The sequence below is a fragment of the Coregonus lavaretus genome (genome assembly GCF_964263955.1).
Source record: "Coregonus lavaretus genome assembly, chromosome: 6".
Lineage (NCBI taxonomy): Eukaryota > Metazoa > Chordata > Actinopteri > Salmoniformes > Salmonidae > Coregonus > Coregonus lavaretus.
The window spans coordinates 5108634-5127089 of record NC_139993.1 but is presented as its reverse complement, the minus strand read 5'-3'; the positions used below and the strand labels follow the sequence as shown (position 1 = coordinate 5127089).

General features: G+C 40.3%; 1 long non-coding RNA gene across 2 annotated transcripts; it reads left to right on the top strand.

Annotated features, from left to right (window-relative positions):
* The first annotated feature begins 8614 nt into the window (after window positions 1-8614).
* Window positions 8615-14406, top strand: LOC311130714. Of its 2 annotated transcripts, XR_014613381.1 has the most exons (6): window positions 8615-8637; window positions 11437-11841; window positions 12101-12154; window positions 12450-12515; window positions 12632-12694; window positions 13010-14406. It is a non-coding gene; the product is annotated as an uncharacterized lncRNA (long non-coding RNA). The 2 variants fall into 2 exon arrangements; XR_014613382.1 differs by lacking the exons at window positions 8615-8637; window positions 11437-11841 and having other exon boundaries at window positions 12066-12154.
* The last annotated feature ends 4050 nt before the right edge of the window (window positions 14407-18456 follow it).

The window sequence follows — 18456 nt, the reverse complement described above, 5'->3', positions numbered from 1 at the left end:
TCGCACCATTCCAACATCTACACTTGTGTGGTGGAGAAGAGGAGATGGACTGGGTATGGGCATTCATCACAAGTGTACACACACACACACAAACACACACACAGGGTGGAATGGACAGGACATGAAATGGCTTTGTCTGTTAAAACAGATTGATCAAGAAATGGGAGTGACCTGCTGCCAGGAAGAGGAGCGCAATGAGAAAATGGACTGGGTATGACGACTTATTTTGTCTATGAAATGACTTTATTTTATGAATGTGTCAGAAATGACAGTATCCCTGATTTACCTTCCATGTCAGTTACGGCCTCGATTGAGAAAAAGGGAATTCATGTAACTTACCTCCGCTTTTAATGGGCTAACGTAATATTTTTCTTAGGGGGTAGATTTAATATTGCAGATTGTGGATTATATCAATGTAATTGTCTGCATCATTTCCAATCCCCCATATATACAGAACAAAAATATAAACGCAACATACAACAATTTCAAAGATTTTACTGAGTAATAGTTCATAGAAGGAAATTAGTCAATTGAAATGCATTCATTAGGCCATAATCTATGGATTTCACATGACTGGGCAGGGGCGCATCCATGCGTGGGCCTGGGAGGGCATAGACCCACCCACTTGGGAGCCAGGTCCACCCACTGGGGATCCAGGCCCAGCCAATCAGAATGACTTTTTCCCCACAAAAGGGCTTTATTACAGACAGAAATACTCCTCACCTGTGTAATGATCATGCTGTTTAATCAGCTTCTTGAAAATCCATCCACCTGACAGGTGTCGCATATCTTGGCAAAGGAGAAACGCTCACAAACAGGGATGTAAACACATTTGTGCACAAAATGTGAGAGAAATAAGTTTTTGTGAGTATGAAACATTTCTGGGATCTTTTATTTCAGCTCATTAAACATGGGACCAACACTTTACATGTTGCGTTTATATTTTTGTTCAGTGTATACACATTTTACGGACACAGTATATTTTACATTAGTTATCTTATTATTATTTATATTTTTTATCCCACCCTTCAGCTACCCTCAACCCCTCCGATCTATCTCTGAAGACTATCCAGTTTTGATTTCTAATTGCTATATATTTTTCAACTGTGCTGTGATGTTCCACAAAAGTTCTGAAGCTTTATATTCTCATAGTTTCTACAGATTGTTAAAAAAAGATTTTTTTTTTGCTAAGAGTATTATTATATTATTGATCGATTGACTAGGACTTTTCAAATCACCCAGCAGTGCTATTTGCAGAGTTAGCTCCAGATAAATGTTATAATTCTTCAGCTATACCTGAACCTGCAACCAAAAAGAAGCTACATATGGACAGTACCAAAACAAGTGATCTAATGATTCTGTCTCTTTGCAGCAAAATCTGCAGAGCTGGGATGGTTGTATCCCCCATATACAGTGGGGGAAAAAAGTATTTAGTCAGCCACCAATTGTGCAAGTTCTCCCACTTAAAAAGATGAGAGAGGCCTGTAATTTTCATCATAGGTACACGTCAACTATGACAGACAAAATGAGATTTTTTTTCTCCAGAAAATCACATTTTTAATTAATTTATTTGCAAATTATGGTGGGAAATAAGTATTTGGTCACCTACAAACAAGCAAGAATTCTGGCTCTCACAGACCTGTAACTTCTTCTTTAAGAGGCTCCTCTGTCCTCCACTTGTTACCTGTATTAATGGCACCTGTTTGAACTTGTTATCAGTATAAAAGACACCTGTCCACAACCTCAAACAGTCACACTCCAAACTCCACTATGGCCAAGACCAAAGAGCTGTCAAAGGACACCAGAAACAAAATTGTAGACCTGCACCAGGCTGGGAAGACTGAATCTGCAATAGGTAAGCAGCTTGGTTTGAAGAAATCAACTGTGGGAGCAATTATTAGGAAATGGAAGACATTATACCACTGATAATCTCCCTCGATCTGGGGCTCCACGCAAGATCTCACCCCATGGGGTCAAAATGATCACAAAAATCCCAGAACCACACGGGGGGACCTAGTGAATGACCTGCAGAGAGCTGGGACCAAAGTAACAAAGCCTACCATCAGTAACACACTATGCCGCCAGGGACTCAAATCCTGCAGTGCAAGACGTGTCCCCCTGCTTAAGCCAGTACATGTCCAGGCCCATCTGAAGTTTGCTAGAGTGCATTTGGATGATCCAGAAGAGGATTGGGAGAATGTCAAATGGTCAGATGAAACCAAAATAGAACTTTTTGGTAAAAACTCAACTCGTCGTGTTTGGAGGACAAAGAATGCTGAGTTGCATCCAAAGAACACCATACCTACTGTGAAGCATGGGGGTGGAAACATCATGCTTTGGGGCTGTTTTTCTGCAATGGGACCAGGACGACTGATCCGTGTAAAGGAAAGAATGAATGGGGCCATGTATCGTGAGATTTTGAGTGAAAACCTCCTTCCATCAGCAAGGGCATTGAAGATGAAACGTGGCTGGGTCTTTCAGCATGACAATGATCCCAAACACACCGCCCGGGCAACGAAGGAGTGGCTTCGTAAGAAGCATTTCAAGGTCCTGGAGTGGCCTAGCCAGTCTCCAGATCTCAACCCCATAGAAAATCTTTGGAGGGAGTTGAAAGTCCGTGTTGCCCAGCGACAGCCCCAAAACATCACTGCTCTAGAGGAGATCTGCATGGAAGAATGGGCCAAAATACCAGCAACAGTGTGTGAAAACCTTGTGAAGACTTACAGAAAACGTTTGACCTGTGTCATTGCCAACAAAGGGTATATAACAAAGCATTGAGAAACGTTTGTTATTGACCAAATACTTATTTTCCACCATAATTTGCAAATAAATTCATTAAAAATCCTACAATGTGGTTTTCTGGAAAAAAAATTCTCATTTTGTCTGTCATAGTTGATGTGTACCTATGATGAAAATTACAGGCCTCTCTCATCTTTTTAAGTGGGAGAACTTGCACAATTGGTGGCTGACTAAATACTTTTTTCCCCCACTGTAGATCCTCTGAGGCTGTGCAGGGATCCAAATTGCGGATTTAAAAGAAAACACGAATCGACAGCATACAGTGACACCTTTGTTTTTAAAACCTGGATTTCTAGCCCCTTGATATTATTGTTAGATCTGATTTTAATAGCTAACATTTCGATGGCCATAGTGAATAGATTTGTCGATAGTGTACAGTCTTGTTTGCTCCTCTTGACAGTTTAATACTTTCTTAGAAGTAGCCATTAATTACTATTTTACACCTGGGGTGTACATAACTTTAACCCATTATATAAGAGATTCTCCAAAATTAAAATGGTTTTCCAGATGTATCATAGTGTTCTATTGTTTCCAGTGCTGGTCTTATATTATCTCCAATGGGCTAACATGTTGCAGCATATAGTTATTTTATGTGTCTTCACAGATCTCATCAAGCAATCCAAACTTCAGCGTCTGGAGAGAAAATGAAGATGACGAAGCCTAAAAGGTGTCAACTGGATGGATTGTCATCAAAACATCTTAGCATTAATGCCAGGACTTTGGTGCACAACGCAGCTGCATTTTGAACCTCCACCCGGTACAGCCAGAAGAGGACTGGCCACCCCTCAGAGCCTGGTTCCCCTCTAGGTTTCTTCCTAGGTCCCTGCCTTCCAGGGAGTTTTTCCTAGCCACTGTATGTGCTTCTGCATCTGTATTACTTGCTATTTGGGGTTTTAGGCTGGGTAAATGTATCTGTAAAGCACTTTGTGACAACTCCTAAAGTAAAAAGGGCTTTATAAAATGAATTTGATTGATGCACACCGACTTCAAGTCGGGTGTCAATATTGTACAATATGATTCTTCCTTGTTTTTTGGCAGTCACATTGAAATGTAGAAATATGTTCTTTTTCCGCTCATCTATATTTTATTGGCAGAGAGGAGCTGGTGCTTTGTTGAAAATGTTGGCTTGTTGCCAAAGTGAGCCACAGTTACTGCACTCATTTCTAATGGTGGGAGGGATGTCGTTCGTGGCTGTTTAGGGCCGCCGGCGATGAAGATGGGTAGAGTGGGGGAGCAAGGGAATGAGATTAGATAGGGACATGCTGTTAGGAGTGCTAGCCCTCTCCCCTAATTTATGTTTGGAGCTCATCTGGAAAATATGCCAAGTACTCTGTTGCTCTATTTCTAACCAAAAAGTGAACTCTGCATTAATTTAAAAGATTGTATAATAAAGTATATTTTTTTGTTCATACCGTGGCTGTGTCTTGACCTCTGATGGACCAAAGCGATTCATTTAAAGGTGGTGGCAGCTTGCACATTACTTTACTCAGTCCAGTATTTGGCCCGCGCTCTTGGATGGTTCAGATTTATTACAGTAGCCAGAGCTCTATCAGTGGACTGGTTTGTTTTCACTTTGTAACCTGAGATGAAACAAATAAGTATTGAAATAAGTCCTCCTCATCAGGGTATAGTTTTAGAGAGAACTGGTTTGAGCTAGCTGAAACCTGCATTCAAGTGTAACTTTACATTAAGATGTACAGGGCTGGATTGGCCATCTGGCAATTCTGTCAGATGTCAGATGGGCTGGACCATTTTTTAAAAGTTGGTGGGCTGGTCAAAATTGACACAATCTGAAATATTTTTTAAAATAATAACATACACTGAGTGTACAAAACATTACGAACACCTGTTATTTCCATGACATATACTGACCAGATGAATCCAGGTGAAAACTATGATCCTTTATTGATGTCACCTGTTAAATCCACGTGTAGATGAAGGGGAGGAGACAGGTTAAAGAAGGATTTTTAAGCCTTGAGACAAATGAGACATGGATTGTGTATGTGTGCCATTCAGAGGGTGAATGGGCAAGACAAAATATTGAAGTGCCTTTGAACGGGGTATGGTAGTAAGTGCCAGGCGCATCGGTTTCAGTGTGTCAAGAACTGCAACGCTGCTGGGTTTTTCAGGCTTAACAGTTTCCCGTGTGTATTAAGAGTGGTCCACCAACCAAATGACATCCAGCCAACTTGACACAACTGTGGGAAGCATTGGAGTCGACATACATTTACATTTTATTCATTTAGCAGACGCTCTTATCCAGAGCGACTTACAGGAGCAATTAGGGTTAAGTGCCTTGCTCAAGGGCACATCGACAGATTTTTCACCTAGTCAGCTCAGGGATTGGAACCAGCGACCTTTCGGTTACTGGCACTACGCTCTTAACCACTAAGCTACCTGCCGCCCATGGGCCAGCATCCCTGTGGAACACTTTCAACACCTTGTAGAGTCCATGCCTGGTTAATTGAGGCAGTTCTGAGGGCAAAATGGGGTGCAACAACCTATGTGTTGTGATAATTGTGTTGTTTGCTCTATAACCTGTTAGTTTATATGCCTTGCCACCGTGACATATAGGCCTAAGGCCGAGCCCGAGACAATAAGACAGTGGCAGAATAAATTCTACACCTTTGTTCCGTCATAAAATAGGAGAGCAACATCTGTCCGGTGAAGTCCACAAAGCATTTTGCATTTAACAGTTACATGACCTACAACATGGTCAAGCAAGTTAATGTTTCCGACATTTTCAGACTACTAAACAACCATCGATTTAGAACCACGGATAGTTACCGCAAGTCACAACGAAAACTGGAGCTGCCTCCACTATTCCTCAACCATTTCAACATCATCAAATCACCTATGCTTAGTTTAATACAGTGACAACTAAAAGATCCCAAAAAGAATTTGTGGCTGTCCATGGTACTGGTGTGTGTGTGTGTGTGTGTGTGTGTGTGTGTGTGTGTTTGTGTGTGCGCGTGCGTGTGTGCAAGTAGAAAAAACATGTTGACTCACCCTACTTGTAGAGAAATGCCAATGACATCCTCCTCTCTTGACTATGTCATACAGTACATGCTTTTCATTTTTGTTGTCCTAGGCTACCTGGCTGAAACGCTTGCTTGCTAGCCTAACTTCCTTTCATGGGCAACTATGCGCCAGGCCTGCTAGTTAACATTAGCCTCCTACATCTAGCCACATATAGAACACCCATCCACTCGGGCCAGGTGCACAATGTATTCATTTATGGTTGGATCAGACTCGCCGTTATAATCATTGGCAAGTATGGATAATTAAGTAAAACCACAAGTCCAAATCCCTATCTCCATCCATGGCTCATTTAGTAAAGGGAGGATTTTAGCTAGCTAGCCACCGGAGGACAACGACACAACGAGATGCAACAATTCAAGTTTTTTCTGCTTTTGATGTGATGTGATTGGTGTGAAGCCAAATCCAAACTGGCTTCCTTTGACACTTTTTTTTGGTGTGCCAGGTCCATTCACCGTTCAGCTCACTGAGTTTAGCTCAATGCTGATTGCCGATTATTTTATAATTTTTTTATGAAGGGACACCAAATACTTGCTGCCTTCCCTTGCATTCAATGCTATGGGCGGCAACAATATTATACTATTTTTGACCAGACAGCATCGCATAGATGGTCTACACATATTGAGAAAGAGGGGAGCTGTTTTGCTCGCTCGGATGCTTTCTCCTCTGAGATACATTCAGTTTGGACACACCTACTCATTCAAGGGTTTATCTTAATTTTTTACTATTTACTACATTGTAGAATAATAGTGAAGACATCAAAACTATGAAATAACACATATGGAATCATGTAGTAACCAAAAAAGTGTTAAACAAATCAAAATATATTTTATATGAGATTCTTCAATGTAGCCACCCTTTTCCTTGATGACAGCTTTGCACACTCTTGGCATTCTCTCAACCAGCTTAACCTGGAATGCTTTTCCAACAGTCTTGAATGAGTTCCCACATGTGCTGAGCACTTGTTGGCTGCTTGTCCTTCACTCTGCAGTCCAACTCATCCCAAACTATCTCAATTGGGTTGAGGTTGGGTGATTGTGGAGGCCAGGTCATCTGATGCAGCACTCCATCACTCTCCTTCTTGGTCAAATAGCCCTTAACAGCCTGGAGGTGTATTGGGTCATTGTCCTGTTGAAAAACAAATGATAGTCCCACTAAGCCCAAACCAGATGGGATGGCGTATCGCTGCAGAATGCTGTGGTAGCCATGCTGGTTAAGTGCGCCTTGAATTGTAAATAAATCACAGACAGTGTCACCAGCAAAGCATCCCCACACAATCACACCTCCTCCTCCATTCTTCACAGTGGGAACCACACATGCGGAGATCATCCATTCACCTACTCTGCGTCTCACAAAGACACGGCGGTTGGAACCATAATTCTCAAAGTTGGACTCATCAGACCAAAAGACAGATTTCCACCGGTCTAATGTCCATTGCTCGTGTTTCTTGGCCCAAGCAAGTCTCTTCTTATTAGTGTCCTTTAGTAGTGGTTTCTTTGCAGCAATTCAACTATAAAGGCCTGATTCACGCAGTCTCCTCTGAACAGTTGATGTTGAGATGTGTCTGTTACTTGAACTCTGTGAAGCATTTATTTGGGCTGCAATTTACATTTACATTTTAGTCATTTAGCAGACGCTCTTATCCAGAGCGACTTACAGTTAGTGAGTGCATACATTTTTCATACTGGCCCCCCGTGGGAAACAAACCCACAATCCTGGCGTTACAAGAGCCATGCTCTACCAACTGAGCTACAGGGGACTCTGAGGCTGGTAACTCTAATGAATTTATCCTCTGCAGCAGAGGTAACTTCCTTTCCTGTGGCGGTCCTCATGAGAGCCAGTTTCATCATAGCGCTTGATGGCTTTTGCGACTGCACTTGAAGAAACGTATTGACTAACCTTCATGTCTTAAAGTAATGATGGACTGTCGTTTCTCTTTGCTTATTTGAGCTGTTCTTGCCATAATATGGACTTGGTCTTTTACCAAATAGGGCTATCTTCTGTATACCACCCCTACCTTGTCACAACACAACTGATTGGCTCAAACGCATTAAGAAGGAAAGAAATTCCACAAATTAACTTTTAACAAGGCACACCTGTTAATTGAAATGCATTCCAGGTGACTACCTCATGAAGCTGGTTGAGAGAATGCCAAGAGTGTGCAAAGCTGTCATCAAGGCAAAGGGTGGGTACTTTGAAGAATCTCAAATAGAAAATATATTTTGATTTATTTAACACTTTTTTGGTTACTACATGATTCCATATGTGTTATTTCATAGTTTTGATGTCTTCACTATTATTCGACAATGCAGAAAATAGTAAAAATTAAGAAAAACCCTTGAATGAGTAGGTGTGCCCAAACCTTTGACTGGTACTGTGTATATATGTATATATATATATATTTTTTTCTTGGTAATCATGAGTACACGCCACTGAAAATGCATTATCCTCATGATTCCTGTAATGAAAGTGTCTGACCTGCCCCTGTGCCTGTTTCTCTGGGGCCTGCTGATGTGATGAGCGAGGCACTCTCCTCCCCCCAAGTGCGCTAGAAAAATGTGTTCTGATTGTAGAACATTTCAAAATGCAATTGCGGGAAAAACACGGCTTCGGAAGCTTCGTCTGCATTCAATATTATTATTGTTACATAACTATGGGAATTTAGTTTCACTTTTAATTCTTGTAAGTAGGCAGTATTTCCCTGATATGACGTGGCTGGCTTATGTAAAGTCTGGGCTGGCTGGAGCATAAATACCTGTGCACAACAGGGTTGAGCAGGTGATCTCCATTTTGTCACTGGTAAGTCATTTTTTTTACTGGCTAAGCTTGTTGTTTCTTGCATTATGTCAAATTATACAAATGTGATCTGTAAAGTCGTGTTGCTTACAGTTGCTTACATTGCTTATGGATTCTAGACAATTAAATGGATATGGCTCAATAAAATTGTTGATAGAGTCAAAGTGTCTGGATAAGAGTGTCTGCTAAATGAATATGCGCTACAGAGTGGCGCTAGAAAGGAGGATATACACAAACGAAAGATGAATTTGGTTAGACAACTGACACAGACAACATTACTGTGTAACCAGAAAGGGAGTGGCACCATGAGCCATGATGGTTCCAAATCCAGGCAAGCGGGAAAGGAAGTAGCTAACCCTAACCCTAACCAATTGAAGTATGGGGGAAAAATTCTGAAACTTTTTTGCACAATCTACAGTGAGGGGAAAAAGTATTTGATCCCCTGCTGATTTTGTACGTTTGCCCACTGACAAAGACATGATCAATCTATAATTTTAATGGTAGGTTTATTTGAACAGTGAGAGACAGAATTACAACAACAAAATCCAGAAAAACGCATGTCAAAAATGTTATAAATTGATTTTGTCAAAGTTGCGTCAATTCAAATCTGGTATTAGGAACAAAAGAGGTCAACACAACTTCTAAGATATACTAGTTATTTTAATTAATGCAAAAACCTTCAATGGTAAATATGATGTTTCGTATATACGGGCTCTTTGAAATACCTCGCAGGGCACTTCAGAGAACTAATCCATTGTTCTAGGTTCTTGCTCAAATACTCTGACAGAGAGAGTTTCCCACCTCTCTGTTGGCCAATCAGAGTAGAGACTTGAGTGTGGTTTAGACTTACTCAGCCTATCCGTTGATGCACCCCTGTTGCCAGGCATAAGTCCATATCATAACAACCTGTCATAGTGAGAAGAGCCAGCTCCCTTAGACACCATTCCTACGTCCAAGGAAGGTTCACAGATCACAAAGAACCAGTATATTCCAGTATCTGGAGACACAAATCCCTATCTCATCTTACCCCCTAAAACAGCTCTTCACATCAATCACAGCCTGCCAGGTGACACAACCTACATTAGCCCAGTCAAGAATGCATTCTTTCTAAGTTAGTCATCCCATCAATTATAAAAATAATAAATCCCCAATAATTTGCATTTTAATGAGGGAAATAAGTATTTGACCCCTTTGCAAAACATGACTTAGTACTTGGTGGCAAAACCCTTGTTGGCAATCACAGAGGTCAGACGTTTCTTGTAGTTGGCCACCAGGTTTGCACACATCTCAGGAGGGATTTTGTTCCACTCCTCTTTGCAGATCTTCTCCAAGTCATTAAGGTTCCGAGGCTGATGTTTGGCAACTCGAACCTTCAGCTCCCTCCACATATTTTCTATGGGATTAAGGTCTGGAGACTGGCTAGGCCACTCCAGGACCTTAATGTGCTTCTTCTTGAGCCACTCCTTTGTTGCCTTGGCCGTGTGTTTTGGGTCATTGTCATGCTGGAATACCCATCCATTTCTTCCATTTGCGAATAATCGCACCAACTGTTGTCACCTTCTCACCAAGCTGCTTGGCGATGGTCTTGTAGCCCATTCCAGCCTTGTGTAGGTCTACAATCTTGTCCCTGACATCCTTGGAGAGCTCTTTGGTCTTGGCCATGGTGGAGAGTTTGGAATCTGATTGATTGATTGCTTCTGTGGACAGGTGTATTTTATACAGGTAACAAACTGAGATTAGGAGCACTCCCTTTAAGAGTGTGCTCCTAATCTCAGCTCGTTATCTGTATAAAAGACACCTGGGAGCCAGAAATCTTTCTGATTGAGAGGGGGTCAAATACTTATTTCCCTCATTAAAATGCTAATCAATTTTTAACATTTTTGACATGCGTTTTTCTGGATTATTTTGTTGTTATTCTGTCTCTCACTGTTCAAATAAACCTACCATTAAAATTATAGACTGATCATTTCTTTGTCAGTGGGCAAACTTACAAAATCAGCAGGGGATCAAATACTTTTTTCCCTCACTGTATCTTTAAATCAAGGGCTCTATTCAAAGCGTTACAGATTCCGCAATAGAAATGTAAAGGTAATTTCAGATTGAGCCGACGTATGCAGCGTTTACCGTGAATCACACTGTAAAGCTGAACTTCCTCGATGCGGATTGAATAGAGCCCTAACAGAATAAAAAATGGGAGTACCTGTAGTTATTGGAATGCTAGTCTCTAGTGACCAACAGTTAACATAAATGTATTTGTTCTAGCAGGAGAAGGAACGGCCTCCTACTGTGCTAAGTACCTATCGGCTGTCAGTTTTCTCGGTGTGTCTGACCTGTTAAAGTTACTGTCCAGTGTTTCCAGATTTCCATGAAATATTCCCTATAATTAATTACAATATGAGTTAAATATTCTTCCTTCCAATTTTTTTTAAATTAAGTATGTTGAAAAGCAGTAGACCACTGATTGGCCAGCTTATTCTCCACAGGAGGATGACATCATCCTCTATGATGAAATAGCAATACTTTTTTGAAATGTCTGTTTGAGATGCTGGTTTGAGGTGGGGTTTTTGAAGTGTTTTTTTTCTCTCCAATTTATGCTTTGGCCACAAATAAGAGTATAGGATGAGTCAACAACATTATTTGGGTATAATTTAACAGAATATTAACTTTTAAAAGTCAGATTTTCACTGGACAGTTACTTTAATGTCTGCACCGTTGAGTTGTTTGAAAAAAAGGGAAGACAAAATAACAAAATAATACATTAGGTTAGGCCTAGCTGAGAATGGCATTTTCTCTACATTGCAGCTTCAGTTGACAACATCAACATCAACTCCTTGAAGAAAACAACACCATTTGCAGCTAAATCACGATGGTAATCTGTGGCAGTTCACCGTTGGACAAAGATCAATTCAATATTCATGAATTTTCAGGGAGTTATTTATATTTTCTGAATTTGCTTAAACTAATGTAAAAAAAAATATTGTTGAAGTGAAGATTATATAGCTGATAATGTATTGAGTTACACTAATGTTTATATGACTCTTCTCCTCTCCTTTTTGAGTGTCTCTCACTCACCTCTGGCCGAAAGGGCGCGAACAGGCTGTATGTTGCCTTATAACATACATACCAAAACTGATGGTTGGTGCCATCGATGTAATCCGTGGGTCAGTGACGCGGCCCATGGTTAATAACAGTCAACGATAATCGTGGGTCAGTGACGCGGTCCATGTCTAGAACAGTCAGCTTTCTCTTCCCTTCCATCTTTTCATAAAAATTACATGTTTATTGCAAGAAATTATATACTGTATCTATTCATAAAGTAGGCTATTTCCTTGTTTTTGTAAAATCAAGTAACATTCTACAATTGTATTTCATTGATAAGACATCAAATGTTTCCTTTATATAAGTTATGTATGGAAAAATTTGAGGGCAAAAGTCAATTACTAACTATTATGAATAATTTCCCCAGAATTATGAAGTGGCAGATGGTGTTTGCCCTGCAGCAAAGGACAATGTGGATGGAGTAAGTTGTATATAATGATATGTCATACACATCTTTTCACCATGGCTCTGTCAACATCAGCATGATGTCTCCATCTGAACATGTACAGTTTAAAGCCAACAAGAACTACACTCAACACTAGTTCAAAATGACCAGTAATATTCTTTGCCTTTGAGTGGGCTATGTCGGACCAGAAAAATCTGTCTTATTAAAAGTCTGTGCAAGCAATACCACTTTCAAGTGAAGCAGATAGGGTGTACTCCAATACACCAAACACAATATTTCATAAGATTTTCGATATATTCTCGTCTTCCAGGATCTTCCAGATCTCATCAAAAACTTCCAACATCTGAACATGTATGGAGATGAGAAGATGGACTGGGTACGGGGTTGATTATTCTTCACTAGTGTACACATGCCACACACAGACACACACACACGCGCCAAAGTGTGCGGTTATGGAAAATATATAACAAGCCGTCTTGTCTGTCTAAACAGGCTGATCAAGAAATGGGAGTGACCTGCTTCCAGGAAGAGGAGCACAGTGAGGAAATGGACTGGGTATGATGATGTACAATTTATGTTATTAATATGAAATTATGAAAATCCCTTTCTTTTGTGTCAGTAATGAAACAGCCACTTGTGAAAAATAGAAAACATGCTAAACTACTGTTTAAACCATTTACAACTAAGATCAGGAAAAACGTCACTGGTCCTCCTATGTCAAACATTTCAGAGCTAAAGGGAATTATAATCTACATCACATGTCTGCACATTTGTAGAACTTGCACTAACAGCTTTGGGTACAATCACTCACTTCTTCTAATATTTGACCAAACATATTGCTCAAACACTGTCATCTGGGTGTCTTTACAGATCACTTCAAGAAATCCCAACTTCTGCATCTGGAGAGAAAGAGAAGATGATGAAGACAGCCTTTAAATGAAGACAGCCTTGAAATGAAGACAGCCTTGAAATGAAGACAGCCTTGAAATGAAGACAGGCTTTAAATGAAGACAGCCTTGAAATGAAGACAGGCTTTAAATGAAGACAGCCTTTAAATGAAGACAGGCTTTAAATGAAGACAGCCTTGAAATGAAGACAGGCTTTAAATGAAGACAGCCTTTAAAATCGTATCTTCATTAGCAACCCATCTGTTGGATGGCTTGTTCATCAAACCATTGGCCTAGTTCACACTCCTGTTGTACAACGCATGTCACACATCAGTGGTGATACAATTTAAGGATCATTTTAATGGGTTTGTCTGCAAAAAAAAAAATCCACAATAGTTGGGTAAAGATTTTAGTGCATACAAACTTAGCCACATCAGTTGTATCACCTCAGTGTGAATTACGCCACTGTAGCGAAAATATGGCATTGGTACACTCTTAGGATTTTGTAAATACTGTACAGTAGGCTATATGTTTATACATTGTAGATTGACATGTAAATATGTTGGTGTGTATTTATTTATTTTCTCACTCATCTGTTGTTTGTTGGCCTCTTTAATATCTGGTAAATGGTATAGGTGTAGCCAAAGAGGGTTTAGTAGGTGTAGATGTAGATATATACACAGAGTGTACAAAACATTAAGAACACCTGCTCTTTCCATGCCAGACTGACCAGGTGAATCCAGGGGAAAGCTATGATCTCTTATTGATGTCACTTCTTAAATCCAGGCGCACTGGTTTGTATCAAGAACTTAAACGCTGCTGGGTTTTTCACGCTAAAAAATGTCCTGTGTGTATCAAGAATGGTCCACCGCCCAAACTACATTCAGCCAACTTGACACAACTGTGGGAAGCATTGGAGTCAACATGGGCTAGCATCCCTGTGGAATGCTTTTGACACCTTGTAGAGTCCATGCCCCGATGAATTGACGCTGTTCTGAGGGCAAAAGGGGGGAGAACTCAATATTAGGAAGGTGTTTCTAATATTTTGTACACTCAGTGTATATATTACCCCACAACATTCACTCTTCCCATTAGTTGTTGGATGTATTTTTGTGTCGCTAATTCTCCTCAGATAGGTAGATCTGCTGTCTATCTGTTTGTCAATATTGATGTGTTCAGTGTCTTGTCTCCTTGTCAAACTAGTGTCTGTCAATTTAGTTGTTTTTCTGTATCACATTAAGTTATCCTTCAAACAGGGAAAGGGTGGTGCCTGGTGGGGTGGAGGGGTAAAATAAATCAACACAAACAATGAAATACTGATATTCATTGATATGAATAAAATTACTCTCAGACTGTAAATTACATTCTTATTCACATTAATTTTTTGTTGTTGATTTTATTTGCCAATTTTAAACAATACAACCACTGTGGTGCTCTTGGAAATTCATGAAAACTAAATATACACAAGATTATAACATACAGTAGATGGAATTGAATGGTGTACAAACTATATAAAATCCATCCTACGCTAGGGAGTTTTAAGGTAAACCTTAATAGTTTATGGGAAAAATGCTTTAAAACAGCACAGGCTAAAATAAAGTATAATTGTATCAATGAACGCTACTTGGTCATCTATTTTATTCATTTTACTGTTTCCTCCCTATTGATGAGCTGTATTTTACAGTGGGGAAAAAAAGTATTTAGTCAGCCACCAATTGTGCAAGTTCTCCCACTTAAAAAGATGAGAGAGGCCTGTAATTTTCATCATAGGTACACGTCAACTATGACAGACAAAATGAGAAAAAAATATCCAGAAAATCACATTGTAGGATTTGTTATGAATTTATTTGCAAATTATGGTGGAAAATAAGTATTTGGTCAATAACAAAAGTTTCTCAATACTTTGTAATATACCCTTTGTTGGAAATGACACAGGTCAAACGTTTTCTGTAAGTCTTCACAAGGTTTTCACACACTGTTGCTGGTATTTTGGCCCATTCCTCCATGCAGATCTCCTCTAGAGCAGTGATGTTTTTCGGCTGTCGCTGGGCAACACGGACTTTCAACTCCCTCCAAAGATTTTCTATGGGGTTGAGATCTGGAGACTGGCTAGGCCACTCCAGGACCTTGAAATGCTTCTTACGAAGCCACTCCTTCGTTGCCCGGGCGGTGTGTTTGGGATCATTGTCATGCTGAAAGACCCAGCCACGTTTCATCTTCAATGCCCTTGCTGATGGAAGGAGGTTTTCACTCAATCTCACGATACATGGCCCCATTCATTCTTTCCTTTACACGGATCAGTCGTCCTGGTCCCTTTGCAGAAAAACTGCCCCAAAGCATGATGTTTCCACCCCCATGCTTCACAGTAGGTATGGTGTTCTTTGGATGCAACTCAGCATTCTTTGTCCTCCAAACACGACAAGTTGAGTTTTTACCAAAAAGTTCTATTTTGGTTTCATCTGACCATATGACATTCTCCCAATCCTCTTCTGGATCATCCAAATGCACTCTAGCAAACTTCAGACGGGCCTGGACATGTACTGGCTTAAGCAGGGGGACACGTCTGGCACTGCAGGATTTGAGTCCCTGGCGGCGTAGTGTGTTACTGATGGTAGGCTTTGTTACTTTGGTCCCAGCTCTCTGCAGGTCATTCACTAGGTCCCCCCGTGTGGTTCTGGGATTTTTGCTCACCGTTCTTGTGATCATTTTGACCCCACGGGGTGAGATCTTGCGTGGAGCCCCAGATCGAGGGAGATTATCAGTGGTCTTGTATGTCTTCCATTTCCTAATAATTGCTCCCACAGTTGATTTATTCAAACCAAGCTGCTTACCTATTGCAGATTCAGTCTTCCCAGCCTGGTGCAGGTCTACACTTTTGTTTCTGGTGTCCTTTGACAGCTCTTTGGTCTTGGCCATAGTGGAGTTTGGAGTGTAACTGTTTGAGGTTGTGGACAGGTGTCTTTTATACTGATAACAAGTTCAAACAGGTGCCATTAATACAGGTAACGAGTGGAGGACAGAGGAGCCTCTTAAAGAAGAAGTTACAGGTCTGTGAGAGCCAGAAATCTTGCTTGTTTGTAGGTGACCAAATACTAATTTTCCACCATAATCTGCAAATAAATTCATTAAAAATCCTACAATGTGATTTTTCTTTTTTACTCAATTTGTCTGTCATAGTTGACGTGTATCTATGATGAAAATTACAGGCCTGTCTCATCTTTTTAAGTGGGAGAACTTGCACAATTGGTGGCTGACTAAATACTTTTTCCCCCCACTGTATATACAGTACCAGTCAAAAGTTTGGACACACCTACTCATTCAAGGGTTTTTCTTTATTTTTTCTATTTTCTACATTGTAGAATAATAGTGAAGACATCAAAACTATGAAATAACACATATGGAATCATGTAGTAATCAAAAAAGTGTTATTTTATATTTGAGATTCTTAAAAAAAAACAGCCTTTGCCTTGATAACAGCTTTGCACACTCTTGCCATTCTCTCAATCAGCTTCACCTGGGATGCTTTTCCAATAGTCTTGAAGGAGTTCCCACATATGCTGAGCACTTGTTGGCTGCTTTCCCTTCACTCTGCCGTCTGACTCATCCCAAACCATCTCAATTTGTTTGAGGTCGGGGGACTGTGGAGGCCAGTTCATCTGATGCAGCACGCCATCACTCTCCTTCTTGGTCAAATAGCCCTTAACAGCCTGGAGGTGTGTTAGGTCATTGTCCTGTTGAAAAACAAATGATAGTTCCACTAAGCCCAAACCAGATGGGATGGTGTATCGCTGCAGAATGCTGTGGTAGCCATGCTGGTTAAGTGTGCCTTGAATTCTAAATAAATCACAGACATTGTCAACAGCAAAGCACCCCCACACCATAAAACCTCCTCCTCCATGCTTTACGGTGGGAACTACACATGCAGAGATCATCTGTCCATCCACACCACGTCTCACAAAGACTCCAGACCAAGGGACAAATTTCCACCGGTCTAATGTCCATTGCTCGTGTTTCTTGGCCCAAGCAGGTCTCTTCCTCTTATTGGTGTAATTTAATAGCAGTTTCTTTACAGCAATTCGACCATGAAGGCCTGATTCACACAGTCTCCTCTGAACAGTTGATGTTGAGATGTGTCTGTGACTTGAACTCTGTGAAACATTTATTTGGGCTGCAATTTCTGCGGCTGGTAACTCTAATTTACATATCCTCTGCAGCAGAGGTAACTCTGGGTCTTCCATTCCTGTGGCAGTCCTCATGAGAGCCAGTTTCATCATAGCGCTTGATGGTTTTTGTGACTGCACAAAGTTCTTGAAATGTTCCGTATTGACTGACCTTCATGTCTTAAAGTAATGATGGACTGTTGTTTCTCTTTGCTTATCTGAGCTATTCTTGCCATAGCCCTATTTGGTAAAAGACCAAGTCCATACTATCTTCTGTATACCACCCCTACCTTGTCACAACACAACTGATTGGCTCAAATGCATATAGAAGGAAAGAAATTCCACAAATTAACTTTTAACAAGGCACACCTGTTAATTGAAATGCCTTCCAGGTGACTACCTCATGAAGCTGGTTGAGAGAATGCCAAGTGTGTGAAAAGCTGTCATCAAGGCAAAGGGTGGCTATTTGAAGAATCTCAAATATATCTTGATTTGTTTAACACTTTTTTGGTTACTACATGATTCCATATGTGTTATTTCATAGTTTTGATGTCTTCACTATTATTCTACAATGTAGAAAATAGTAAAAATAAAGAAAAACCCTTGAATTAGTAGGTGTGTCCAAACTTTTGACTGGTACTGTATATAAAATACAGCTCATCAATAGGGAGGAAACAGTAAAATGAAAGAAATAGATGACCAAGTAGCGTTCATTGATACAATTATACTTTATTTTAGCCTGTGCAGTTTTAAAGCATTTTTCCCATAAACTATTAAGGTTTACCTTAAAACTCCCTAGCGTAGGATGGATTTTATATAGTTTCGTACGCCATTCAATTCCTCTGCACAAGTGTTAAGGAATTCGCTTTTTCAGCCATGCTCCTAGCGCAGCGGTCTGATATTGGCAACACTGGCTCTGGTGTGATGACAGAGTCTCTACTGAAATTAAGATAACCAGACAGGTAACTGGGGGCAAGGTAATGTATAACTTTAAAAAACATACACCGTTTGATCTGCACCTCCCAGAGATCAACTGGAAGCCAGTTCAGATCCCTGAGATAATTAGGACCAATGTTCGTCCTAGGGCTGAGCTTAAGTATAATTCATCTGCAGGGTTGGGTAGGTTACTTTCTAAATGTAATCTGTTACAGTTACTAGTTACCTGTCCAAAATTGTAATCAGTAATGTAACCTTTGGATTACCCAAACTCAGTAATGTAATCTGATTACTTTCCCCTTAAGAGGCGTTAGAAGAAGACAAATATGTATAT